This window comes from Thalassophryne amazonica, chromosome 18 (genome assembly GCF_902500255.1).
Source record: "Thalassophryne amazonica chromosome 18, fThaAma1.1, whole genome shotgun sequence".
NCBI classification, from domain to species: Eukaryota; Metazoa; Chordata; class Actinopteri; order Batrachoidiformes; family Batrachoididae; genus Thalassophryne; species Thalassophryne amazonica.
Window position 1 is genome coordinate 11,721,494 of NC_047120.1, and position 13,618 is coordinate 11,735,111.

Below are 13,618 nucleotides of genomic sequence, written 5' to 3' on the forward strand. Positions count from 1 at the left end.
CGGCATGGAACATTATACTTAAACAGATACTGATTTCACATACTTAACACCATCAACTTCCTTCCACTTCTAAAACATGCAGAACAACTTGGTGAACGTAGGCGATGATCGCCGTGAACTTACGAGTAACGGCTTCTGTGTGGTGGCGTACCAAATATCGCCCCTTCGCCATGAAATTACGTTCTTCCTTTTGACGGCTTTAATTTTGTCATATCATCATGAAAATTGATACACAGGTCAAGCATGAAAACCTCCTACAATTCATAGGGGCCTCGCCCATGGGCAGGTCAAAGTGCCTCAATAGCGCCCCCTTGAAAATTTCAAAAATCCCTCCCCATAGGGGTTTTTTTTGGAGTAGGGAGATGAAAATTGGTACACGTGTGACTTGCATAGACGTACAAAAAAGTCTCTTGCACCATGAGTCTACTCCAAACAGGAAGTCGGCCATTTTGAATTTTCTTCTCATTTTGAAATAATTTCCACATGTTGTATTTGAACGAACTCCTCCTAGGGATTTTGTCCAATGCACTTCAAATTTCTTTGACAACATCCAAAGATGATACTGACCAAAAGTTATCGAAAGCTTTTCTCTATGTTGAAGGGTGTGGCCGCTATGGTGCCGCCATTTTGACCCTTTGCCATGGAACATCAAGTAATGATAACTCCTTCATGCTTTGCCTGATTGACTTCAAACTTCACATGTATGATGACGGTTGGCCCCTGAACACACCCAGCCCTTCTGTTTCTACACTGAGCGCCCCCTAGTGGATGAAAAATGAACATGTCATAACTCCTTGATGCATTGTGTGATTTGTTTAAAATTTTAACTGTGGGATAAGTGGTTGCCCCTGTACACACATGCCGACATCTGGTCACAAGGGAACACACTGCCCTGGGTAGGCGGTCGCGCGGAACGAGGGCCCGTATATGACTGCTTGCAGTCCTAGTTATTATTATTATTCTTGCCACTTTTGAAATCGAAATTTCGGCCTCTTCCCATGCTCAAAAACTCACCAAACGTTCCAAAGTCATCCGGCCGGATCCAAAATTCGATATTTTGGGGGCGTCGCACATGGTCGCAGAAAAATCGTGAAATAGCGCCCCCTAGAAATTTTCAAAAACCCCTCCGCATTGGGCTTTTTTCGTTGTAGCCTCACGAAATTCGGTACACATATTTACATTCCAGGATGCACAAAAAAGTCTCTTACTGTCATGGTGAAATATCGACAGGAAGTCGACCATTTTGATTTTAAGTTTCGATTTTGTGCAAATTTTTGCCCATTTCCACTACTTTGAAGGAACTCGTCCTAGAGATTTCATCCGATCATCTTCAAATTTGGTCAAAATCATCACAACACAATGGTGATCAAAAGTTATCAAAAGATTCTAATTAAGTCAAAAGGCGTTGCCTACTAGGGGTCGTCAAACTTTGGCGAGCTTTTTGGAGCACGCCATTTCACTTCGAACGGCTGTCACGCCCCCATACTTCATCGTAGATCCTTCATTTTGACCCTTCGCCATGGAACATTATACTTAAACAGATACTGATTTCACATACTTCAATCAATCAATCAATTTTTTTATATAGCGCCAAATCACAACAAACCGTTGCCCCAAGGCGCTTTATATTGTAAGGCAAGGCCATACAATAATTATGTAAAACCCCAACGGTCAAAACGACCCCCTGTGAGCAAGCACTTGGCTACAGTGGGAAGGAAAAACTCCCTTTTAACAGGAAGAAACCTCCAGCAGAACCAGACTCAGGGAGGGGCAGTCTTCTGCTGGGACTGGTTGGGGCTGAGGGAGAGAACCAGGAAAAAGACATGCTGTGGAGGGGAGCAGAGATCGATCACTAATGATTAAATGCAGAGTGGTGCATACAGAGCAAAAAGAGAAAGAAACAGTGCATCATGGGAACCCCCCAGCAGTCTACGTCTATAGCAGCATAACTAAGGGATGGTTCAGGGTCACCTGATCCAGCCCTAACTATAAGCTTTAGCAAAAAGGAAAGTTTTAAGCCTAATCTTAAAAGTAGAGAGGGTGTCTGTCTCCCTGATCTGAATTGGGAGCTGGTTCCACAGGAGAGGAGCCTGAAAGCTGAAGGCTCTGCCTCCCATTCCACTCTTACAAACCCTAGGAACTACAAGTAAGCCTGCAGTCTGAGAGCGAAGCGCTCTATTGGGGTGATATGGTACTACGAGGTCCCTAAGATAAGATGGGACCTGATTATTCAAAACCTTATAAGTAAGAAGAAGAATTTTAAATTCTATTCTAGAATTAACAGGAAGCCAATGAAGAGAGGCCAATATACTTAACACCATCAACTTCCTTCCACTTCTAAAACATGCAGAACAACTTGGTGAACGTAGGCGACGATCGCCGTGAACTTACGAGTAACGGCTTCTGTGTGGTGGCGTACCAAATATCGCCCCTTCGCCATGAAATTACGTTCTTCCTTTTGACGGCTTTAATTTTGTCATAAAAATTGATACACAGGTCAAGCATGAAAACCTCCTACAATTCATAGGGGCAGGTCAAAGTGCCTCAATAGCGCCCCCTTGAAAATTTCAAAAATCCCTCCCCATAGGGGTTTTTTTGGAGTAGGGAGATGAAAATTGGTACACGTGTGACTTGCATAGACGTACAAAAAAGTCATACTTCATCGTAGATCCTTCAAACTTGCTGGACATGATGAGGGCTCCGCCCTGAATGTCTACATATCTTAAGTTCCCACCTGCACCATAGCGCCCCCCAGTGGTGGCGGGAAATGTCCTATTTTTACTTTAAGAGGTCCTGATGTCACATACTTAACCCAATCAACGTCATTCCACTTCTAAAACATGCAGAACAAATTGGTGAACGTAGGCGATGAACGCCGTGAAGTTACGAGTAAAGGCGGCCGTGTGGCGGCGTGACGAATATTGCCCATTCACCATGAAATTACGTTCTTCCTTTTGACGGCTTTAATTTTGTCACATCATCATGAAAATTGATACACAGTTCGAGCACGACAACCTCTTACAATTCATAGGGGCGTCGCCCATGGGCGGGGCAAAATGCCTCAATAGCGCCCCCTTGAAACTTTCAAAAACCCCTCACCATAGGGGTTTTTTTGGAGTAGGGAGATGAAAATTGGTACACATGTGTGACTTGCATAGACGTACAAAAAAGTCTCTTGCACCATAGGTCTACTCCAAACAGGAAGTCGGCCATTTTGAATTTTCTTTTCATTTTGGCGTGATTTCCACATGTTGTATTTGAACGAACTCCTCCTAGGGATTTTGTCCAATGCACTTCAAATTTCTTCCACATCACCCAGAGACGATACTGACCAAAAGTTATCGAAAGCTTTTCTTTATGTCGAAGGGTGTGGCCGCTATGGCGCCGCCATTTTGACCCTTCGCCATGGAACATTATACTTAAACAGATACTGATTTCACATACTTAACACCATCAACTTCCTTCCACTTCTAAAACATGCAGAACAACTTGGTGAACGTAGGCGATGATCGCCGTGAACTTACGAGTAACGGCTTCTGTGTGGTGGCGTACCAAATATCGCCCCTTCGCCATGAAATTACGTTCTTCCTTTTGACGGCTTTAATTTTCTCATATCATCATGAAAATTGATACACAGGTCAAGCATGAAAACCTCCTACAATTCATAGGGGCCTCGCCCATGGGCAGGTCAAAGTGCCTCAATAGCGCCCCCTTGAAAATTTCAAAAATCCCTCCCCATAGGGTTTTTTTTGGAGTAGGGAGATGAAAATTGGTACACATGTGTGACTTGCATAGACGTACAAAAAAGTCTCTTGCACCATGAGTCTACTCCAAACAGGAAGTCGGCCATTTTGAATTTTCCTCTCATTTTGAAATAATTTCCACATGTTGTATTTGAACGAACTCCTCCTAGGGATTTTGTCCAATGCACTTCAAATTTCTTTGACAACATCCAAAGATGATACTGACCAAAAGTTATCGAAAGCTTTTCTCTATGTTGAAGGGTGTGGCCGCTATGGTGCCGCCATTTTGACCCTTTGCCATGGAACATCAAGTCATGATAACTCCTTCATGCTTTGCCTGATTGACTTCAAACTTCACATGTATGATGACGGTTGGCCCCTGAACACACCCAGCCCTTCTGTTTCTACACTGAGCGCCCCCTAGTGGATGAAAAATGAACATGTCATAACTCCTTGATGCATTGTGTGATTTGTTTAAAATTTTAACTGTGGGATAAGTGGTTGCCCCTGTACACACATGCCGACATCTGGTCACAAGGGAACACACTGCCCTGGGTAGGCGGTCGCGCGGAACGAGGGCCCGTATATGACTGCTTGCAGTCCTAGTTATTATTATTATTCTTGCCACTTTTGAAATCGAAATTTCGGCCTCTTCCCATGCTCAAAAACTCACCAAACGTTCCAAAGTCGTCCGGCCGGATCCAAAATTCGATATTTTGGGGGCGTCGCACATGGTCGCAGAAAAATCGCGAAATAGCGCCCCCTAGAAATTTTCAAAAACCCCTCCGCATTGGGCTTTTTTCGTCGTAGCCTCACGAAATTCGGTACACATATTTACCATGCCAGGATGCACAAAAAAGTCTCTTACTGTCATGGTGAAATATCGACAGGAAGTCGACCATTTTGATTTTAAGTTTCGATTTTGTACAAATTTTTGCCCATTTCCACTACTTTGAAGGAACTCGTCCTAGAGATTTCATCCGATCATCTTCAAATTTGGTCAAAATCATCACAACACAATGGTGATCAAAAGTTATCAAAAGATTCTAATTAAGTCAAAAGGCGTTGCCTACTAGGGGTCGTCAAACTTTGGCGAGCTTTTTGGAGCACGCCATTTCACTTCGAACGGCTGTCACGCCCACATACTTCATCGTAGATCCTTCAAACTTGCTGGACATGATGAGGGCTCCGCCCTGAATGTCTACATATCTTAGGTTCCCACCTGCGCCATAGCGCCTCCCAGTGGTGCCGGGAAATGTCCTATTTTTACTTTAAGAGGTCCTGATGTCACATACTTAACCCAATCAACGTCATTCCACTTCTAAAACATGCAGAACAAATTGGTGAACGTAGGCGATGAACGCCGTGAAGTTACGAGTAACGGCGTCCGTGTGGCGGCATGCTGAATATTGCCCATTCGCCATGAAATTATGTTCTTCGTTTTGATGGCTTTAATTTTGTCATATCATCATGAAAATTGATACACAGGTCGAGCACGACAACCTCTTACAATTCATAGGGGCGTTGCCCATGGGCGCGGCAAAATGCCTCAATAGCGCCCCCTTGAAAATTTCAAAAACCCCTCCCCATAGGGGTTTTTTTTGGAGTAGGGAGATGAAAATTGGTACACATGTGACTTGTATAGACGTACAAAAAAGTCTCTTGCACCATGGGTCTACTCCAAACAGGAAGTCGGCCATTTTCTCATTTTGGCGTGATTTCCACATGTTGTATTTGAACGAACTCCTCCTAGGGATTTTGTCCAATGCACTTCAAATTTCTTTAACAGCATCCAGAGATGATACTAACCAAAAGTTATCAAAAGCTTTTCTCTATGTTGAAGGGTGTGGCTGCTATGGTGCAGCCATTTTGACCCTTCGCCATGGAACATCATGTCATGATAACTCCTTCAGGCTTTGACTGATTGACTTCAGACTTCACATGTATGATGACGGTTGGCCCCTCAACACACCTGGCCCCTCTGTTTGTACACTGAGCACCCCCTAATGGATGAACCATCAACATGTCATAACTCCTTCATGCATTGTGTGATTTGTTTAAAATTTTAACTGTGTGATGAGTGGTTGCCCCTGCATGCACATGCCCACAAGAGAACACACTGCCCTGTGTAGGCGGTCACGTGGAACGAGGGCCCGTATATGACTGCTTGCAGTCCTAGTTTTATTTATTTATTTTTTTTAGATTATGTCTCTCACAGTGGACATGCACCTAAGATGAAAATTTCAGACCCCTCCATGATTTTTAAGTGGGAGAACCTGCAAAACCACAGGATGTTCAAATACTTATTTTCCTCACTGTAAATGAAAATATATTGAAAAAAATAAATTGAAAATTGAAAAATCCAGAAAATAAGACATTACAATAGTCAGTTATGGAAGACAAAGATGTGAAATTTAAAACAAATCCTGATGTACATTTCCACTTCAACAGTTCCATCAGTGTCATAACTTGCTGTCATCAGGTCAAACTCACAACTCGATATTTTGTTTTAATGAATGTTGTTTGCACGTTTATTGTTAATTTTCAGACTTTCAGCCATCGTTGATGATTAAAGAAGAAATTCCCCCTGAACACCAGGAATGTAATCTGAGTGTTGACCAGGAAGACATTAAAGAAGAAGAGAAGCTGTGGATAAGTCAGCAGGGAGGGCAGCTTCAGCAGCTGGAGGAGGCAGATCTCACCAACTTTGGTTTCACTGCCGTCACTGTGAAGAGTGAAAATGATGATGAAAAACCAGAGTCATCACAGTTTTATCAAAGCCGAAGTGACGAGAGCACAGATGCTGAGCCTGTAGCCAGCAGCTCATCTGTACACAGAACACTGACAACAGAAGCTGATGGAGAGGATGATGGAGGACCACAGCCAGCCAGCATCTCAGGTCTAAACAGTCATTTACAACCAGATACCAGTGGCAGGAGTTCAGACAGTTCTGGAACTGAGACTGATGACAGTTATGACTGGAAACAGACCAGAGAACAGTCCAGTTTTAACTCTCGAAAAAATACCAATGTTGTTCATTCAGGTAACACTGATGAGAAACAATTTAAAGACTCAAAATATGGAAAAGCATCTGGTCACATGAACAACTCAGAGCAACAAAATGAGAGGCAAGCAAGCAGAAAACCATTTAGCTGTTCTGATAGGAGTAAAAAACAGCGACAGAAGGGCACTCTGAATAAACACATCAGAATTCAGACAGAACAAAAAACTTTTGTCTGTTCTGAGTGTGGTAAAAGATTTGGAATAAAGAGCCACCTGAACAGGCACATGTTAATTCATACAGGGCAAAAAGCATTTGTCTGTTCCGAGTGTGGTCAAAGATTTAGCCGAAAGAGCAGCCTGAAAACACACATGATAATTCACACAGGGCAAAAAGCATTTGCCTGTTCTGAGTGTGGTAAAAGATTTGGACTAAAGAGCCCCCTGAACAGGCATATGCTAATTCATACAGGGCAAAAAGCATTTGTCTGTTCTGAGTGTGGTCAAAGATTTGGACAAAAGGACCACCTGAAAAAACACGTGATAATTCATACAGGCCAAAAACAATTTGAATGTTGTGAGTGTGGGAAAAGATTTGGACGAAGGGATACCCTGAACACACACATGATAATTCATATAGGACAAAAACCATTTGTCTGTTCTGAATGTGGAAAAAGATTTGGACTAAAGAGCAGCTTGAATACACACATGATAATTCATACAGGGCAAAAACCATTTGTTTGTTCTGAGTGTGGAAAAAGATTTGGTCTAAAGGGCGACCTGAACAAACACATGATAATTCATACAGGACAAAAAGCATTTGTCTGTTCTGAGTGTGGAAAAAGATTTGGACTAAAGAGCAACCTGATGACACACATGAGAATTCATGCAGGGTAAAAACCATTTGTCTGTTCTGAGTTTGGCAAAAGATTTAAGCTAAAGGGCCACCTGAACAAACACATGATAATTCATACAAGAAAAAGCAACAGTCTCATGCATGCAACAAAACTTGCAAGACAGACCAGAGACCAATACAGCAAAAGAGAAGGAAAACATCAAGTAGAAAGATGGAAACAGCACAAAAGAGCCGGGTGTTTCCAAGAAGAACTCGAAAAGGAATACATCGACAAAGTTGGATCAATGCAGTGGCTAAAAAATGGAAAACTTGGTTTTGATGGAGAAAGAATTCTGATTGGAGCACAAGATCAGGGACTTCTAACAAAAGGCTTCAAAAAATGGCAGGGATCTCACAGAATGATAAATGCTGATTCTGTCATACAGCTGTTGAGAGTGTAAACCATCTAACTTCAGCATGCCAGATCCTCATGGCAGATGGGCATTATACATCCAGACACAACAAGATCTGTCAATATCTCCACTGGAAGGTCTGCAAGGAACTGGAGATGGAAGTCAAAGAACATGTCTGGGAGCACGAGCCAGCACCAGTCTCATCCAACAGAAAAGTAACGGTCCAGGCCAGTGTAGAGATATAATCTCTCCACCTAGTTCTGGGTCTTTCCCGGGGTCTCCTCTCAACTGGAATGTGTCTGGAACACCTCCCTAGGGAGGCATCTTCACCAGATGCCCAAACCACCTTAGCTGACTTCTGTCAACACGACAGAGCAGCAGCTCTACTCCAAGCTCTTCATGAATGACTGAGCTTCTCACCCCTTCTCTGAGGGATACCCCAGCCACCCTCCTGAGGAAACCCATTTCGGCCCATACAGAGGGATTTCCTCTCAATATGTATCTTTAATTTCCAGTCATTTTTAAAATAATACACCACATACTGTTTTTTTTTTTTTTGCCAAAATACATTATTCTTAAATATTACAAATAGTAAGCCAATGTTACAGTAAAACCCTTTGGCTGCTCCCTTGTTTTCACTCCGGGCCGCCACAGCAGGCCCAAGGTGGATTTCCATCTTGATTTGGCATAGGTTTTATGCCAGATGCCCTTCCTGATGCAACACCACATTACATGGAGAAATGTGGCAAACGGGTGGGGTTTGAACCAGCAACCTTCCACACTGAAACCAAACTCACTAAGCACTTGGCCACTACCCTGCAATTCAACAATAATAATATATATTTAAATAATATCTTATTTTTTCAAAGTATTATTATTATTACTATTATGTGCAAAATATGTATTTCAAATTGCAGCAAAAGTGAACCTTTAAGGGGTTTGGGGGGCATTCTCCACCCATCACCCCTGTGACTCCGCCCCTGCACCAGAGGCTTGCAGAGTTTGTCTGCAGCTGCAAAGAGTTCGCTATCTGTTCTTATCAACTCCGTGCTCTCAAACAATTACACAGGATCTTAACTAGACTTGTTGTGTATTTAAAGTGAAGCAGTGTGTTTGTGTATTTTTGTTAAATACATGGCGCTGTGTCCCAACAGCCAGGGGCTGTGAGCATGGACCGGGCCGCCGGGCCACCCGCTCTCGACCGCCACCCAATCCTCTTTGCACCCGACCCCCATGGCCCCCTCTGCAGGTGGTGAACCCACAGGAGGGCGGGCCCAAGTGCCTCAAGTGGAGGAGTTTAAGTATCTCGGGGTCTTGTTCACGAGTGAGGGACGGATGGAGCGTGAGATCGATAGACGGATCGGTGCAGCGTCTGCAGTGATGCGGTCGCTGTATCGGACTGTCGTGGTGAAGAGAGAGCTGAGTAGGGGGGCAAAGCTCTCGATTTACCGATCGATCTACGTTCCGATCCTCACCTATGGTCATGAGATTTGGCTCATGACCGAAAGAACGAGATCGCGAGTACAAGCGGCCGAGATGAGTTTCCTCCGGAGCTCGGTCACTCGGGAGGAGCTCGGAGTCGAGCCGCTGCTCCTCCACGTCGTAAGGAGTCAGTTGAGGTGGCTCAGGCATCTTTTCTGGCTGCCCCCTGGACGCCTCGCTGGAGAGGTGTTCCAGGCACGTCCCACTGGGAGGAGGCCCCGGGGAAGACCCAGGACACGCTGGAGGGACTACATCTCTCGGCTGGCTTGGGAATGCCTCGGGGTCCCCCCGGAGGAGGTGTGTGTGGATCGGGAGGTCTGGGCGGCTTTGCTTGAGCTGCTGCCCCCGCGACCCGACTCCGGATAAAGCGGAAGAAAATGGATGGATGGACATGGCGCTGTGTGTCGACCCCCTGAAGAGAAAGGATGCACATTTTTTTTATGTGAATCAACTGACTGATCAAAAAACACCTTTATCAGACGGATTCTTTTTGGATTTGATCAGAAATTTCATTTGTTCATCAACGGGGTGTATTTATCAAAGCAGCTTTTGTGTAAAAGCTTCACACACGTGAGGCTGTTTTTCACAGGCTGCGGTCACAACGTGCACATGCACTGTTAGGAAAGCTCTGAAACTCACAACGACACAAAGAAATAAGTGATTTGACCACTTAAGAAAGAAAACCTGGACTTGTCTGATTTGGGTAAAGTTCTAAAGGATCTGTGCTGTCCAAAAGGCAGAGTTCACGCTGACGTCCTGACGCAAAATCATTAAGGCTGGACACAAGATAGAAAATTTACTGCATTCCCGGGACACAACGTCCACAAGACACATGGAGCCACGTCGAGCGACTAGTCAAAACATAAATAATAAATCATAAACGTACGGCAGACTAAATTCATCCAACACGAATAACAAACTTAATGAAAAGAAAAGTTTGCATTTACACTCTGTCTCACGGTGTTAAAGTGTCTGATGCAGCTCTGCTGTTCAGATTAACTACTGTGTGTAGATTTGTGAAAACTGCAGCAAATAAAAGCTCACAAAAAGTTTATTTTATTTAGCCCAATAGAATTTAATTGGTGTTGAATGAAGTAAAAGCTGTAGAAAATCTGTTCCCTTAAAATGTGTTTATAAAAGTATTTAAATAATGTGGAGGTTAAAGTCTTTCTATAATATGATGTTGCTTTAGAAAAGAGCAGCAATGGTTAGTGAGTGAAATATAATCTTGTTCAGCAGGAGAACAACTTGCTGTTTTCTTAACTGTCTCCACCTTGTTTTACCTTAAATCCTGCAATGAGATCACAAAATGGTTTCTATAAAAAGGTAGATGTGAACAGATTAAGATTGTTTAATTCTTTTGCTCTGTTCACAATTATTTCTCACAGAATTTTTAAATTTGTAATTGTGAAAATAGTGAAATTTATCACTAATCTTCTCCAGTTTCTGAATTTAATTCTGATTATTTTGATTCTTTCAAACACTGTTCACAATTCTATCTCACAAAATTTTGAATTTTGTTGTAAACATGGACTAGTTTGGGAAAAAAATAAAATTCATGCAAAATGCTTGGTGTCTTCCTGCTTCTGATTAATTTTAATTCTGATGGTTTTCTTTGATTCATTAAAGCTCTGTTCTTGAATGCAGCATTTTGAAATATGAATTTAAGGAAAAATATCAACTCTTGGGCATGAAAATGATGAAATTCACTCAAAATTGAGCATGTTCCTGAATTTCATGTTTTCTGATAGGGGGAAAAAAGATGGCATTCAAAAAAATATACAGATTGTCATTAAAGTTTTGGAAAGGAACAACTTCCAGCAAAAATATTTCCAGCAAATTTCTGTCCCCTGATACAGTTGACACACTGCTGTCAACATTTCAGCTGGTACTTCAGGTTTCATTCAAAAGTCTCTTTACACAATAGTGTAAACATTAAAATAACTCTTACAAAATTTACAGCCATTGGTAAAGAATTTTATTTGGGGTATGTCATCGTTTGACTGAAACTCTGGAGATGTAAACTCTGTGCCGTTATCTCATCTGATGCACTTGATTTTTCCGTAAGATGTTCCATCAGCAATGAACTTCTCTGTAGCTTTAATTGTGTCACTCTGAGCTTTCAAAAAATACACTAAAGTAGCTCCTGAATAGTGATCAGTGAACATTAATGTGGACCTGAAACTATCCTTTGCTGCTGGCTCTGTAGGTCCTGACAAATCTGTATGTCCAAGTGAGACATTTGCTCTTTCATCTGGTTCTCTGTTCCTGCTCTGGACTCACACTTCACATTTAAGATCAGCCTCATCAGTTTGACCTTTAATTTTCATCCCCTGTGACACTTTCCAACTTTAACATGTCCTCATAGTTACAGTGACCTAATATTTGGTGCCATGTTTGAAGATGGTAACATCCATGACATTGATTAACATCACTTTCATTTGGAGGCTGAACGATGTTTAAATAGTTCAGTCGATCAGACACCTGAATGTCAAGCGTCAGACCATCTTTATGGATGAGCTCCTTCTGTCCCTCCTTGAAGATGTCTCGGGGAATGATGAGACGTACAACACCTCCATCAGTGTCATGTCCACTGCACAACTTCTGCTGTCAATCAAGTGAACACTGGCTGCACCCCTCTTCAACACACTCGCTGGTCCTCTGTCCATCAGCAGCTCCAATATGTGCTTTTGTGATTCAAACTTGAGTCAAAACTCTTAAAAAAAAAAGTCTCTTCTTCCTTCCTCAGTGTGGTGATAACAGTCTCTGCATGAATAATATAATCTGTGACGCTCTCATGAACAGCTTTTTGAAGGGATGTCAGCTCCGTATACAGGCTGATCACACGTGGCTTCACCTTACCTGCATCATGGTCTCTGAGAATCTGAAGCACCTTCCTGCCGTCGTCCGCTGCATCTCTCATCACAAGTGACAGACTTTTATCATCCAGCACTTGAATCAGTTCAAACACCGCTTAATTTCTTTCAGCGTCTTCATCTGTGCCCTCGTCACCTTCATCTGGTTCTTGCAGTTTGGTCCTCTTTAGAACAAGCAGCTGCAGGTGTGTGAGAAACGTAGTTTCCCATAACTCATAGTTTTTCTCATCTCCATTGAAATATAATCAGTTCCATCAACTTCCAAATTCCTTCCTGGTTCCATAACCTGTTGATGTTGCATCATAAATGGACTGGAATTCTGTGTTTTAACATAATGGAGGAACAAATTCTCACACAGCCTTCAGTTTGTTTGACTGGCAGGAAAATTGCTCACAGGAGCAAAGTCACAGTCATTTATTGATTATCTGTTACACTCTGACAATGACAGCAGTGTGAAGAGCACATTGAAGAACCCAAACAGTTCAACATCTTTAAATTACAGGATTGTAACTTTCTTTCGTTTTCTCGTCTGTGTCTATACTCCAGTCCAATAGGTGGCGGTAATGCAACAATAGGTTTGTCAGAACTATTTCCTGTTGTCGTTCGAGGCTAAAGCTAGTTAGCTGTAGACGATGGAAACTTCTCTGAACAGATCAAACTTCACTCTGATTCTCGATTTTTTTTTTTTTTTTTTGAAGAGCTCCAGAAGCACAAATGTCGACAGTAAACCAGAAGAAGAAGAAGAAAAGGCGAAGTTGTGTTGGATGTGTTTGATACTAGTGACCTCTGACCTCTCCCACACTACAGTGCTACACCTGAAATTTCAATAAGGCTTACTGAACGCAGCCAGTCTGCTCTGTGTAAGCCTGATCCCTTCAGATCTCAGAAGCTAAGCAGGGTGGGGCCTGGTTAGTACTTGGATGAGAGACCTCTTTGGAACACCAGGGGCTGTGTGTGTTTCTCCAGGTGGACCTGGAGTTACGTCAGGAAGGGCATCCGACATAAAAAACTTGCGCCAAATACCAATGCAGATCGGGCTGACTCTGCTGTGGTGCCCCCAAACAAACGGGAGCAGCCGAATGGACAACAAATTTATTATGGTCTGAACATCAAATATCAGCAAAAATAAATAAGACAAACTGTGCTTTATGATGAATTAAAGGACAGTTCAGCTTGGTGATGGACTGGTGGTTCTGATCAACTGATGCTATCATTTGGTTTTTCCTCATTTTATACACACAAAAATGGAACTCTGCACACAATTCATAA

The 13,618-nt window shown here is 42.7% G+C and overlaps 1 pseudogene; it reads left to right on the forward strand.

Annotated features, from left to right (window-relative positions):
- The first annotated feature begins 13,187 nt into the window (after positions 1 to 13,187).
- On the forward strand, positions 13,188 to 13,306 carry LOC117531629 (annotated as a pseudogene).
- The last annotated feature ends 312 nt before the right edge of the window (positions 13,307 to 13,618 follow it).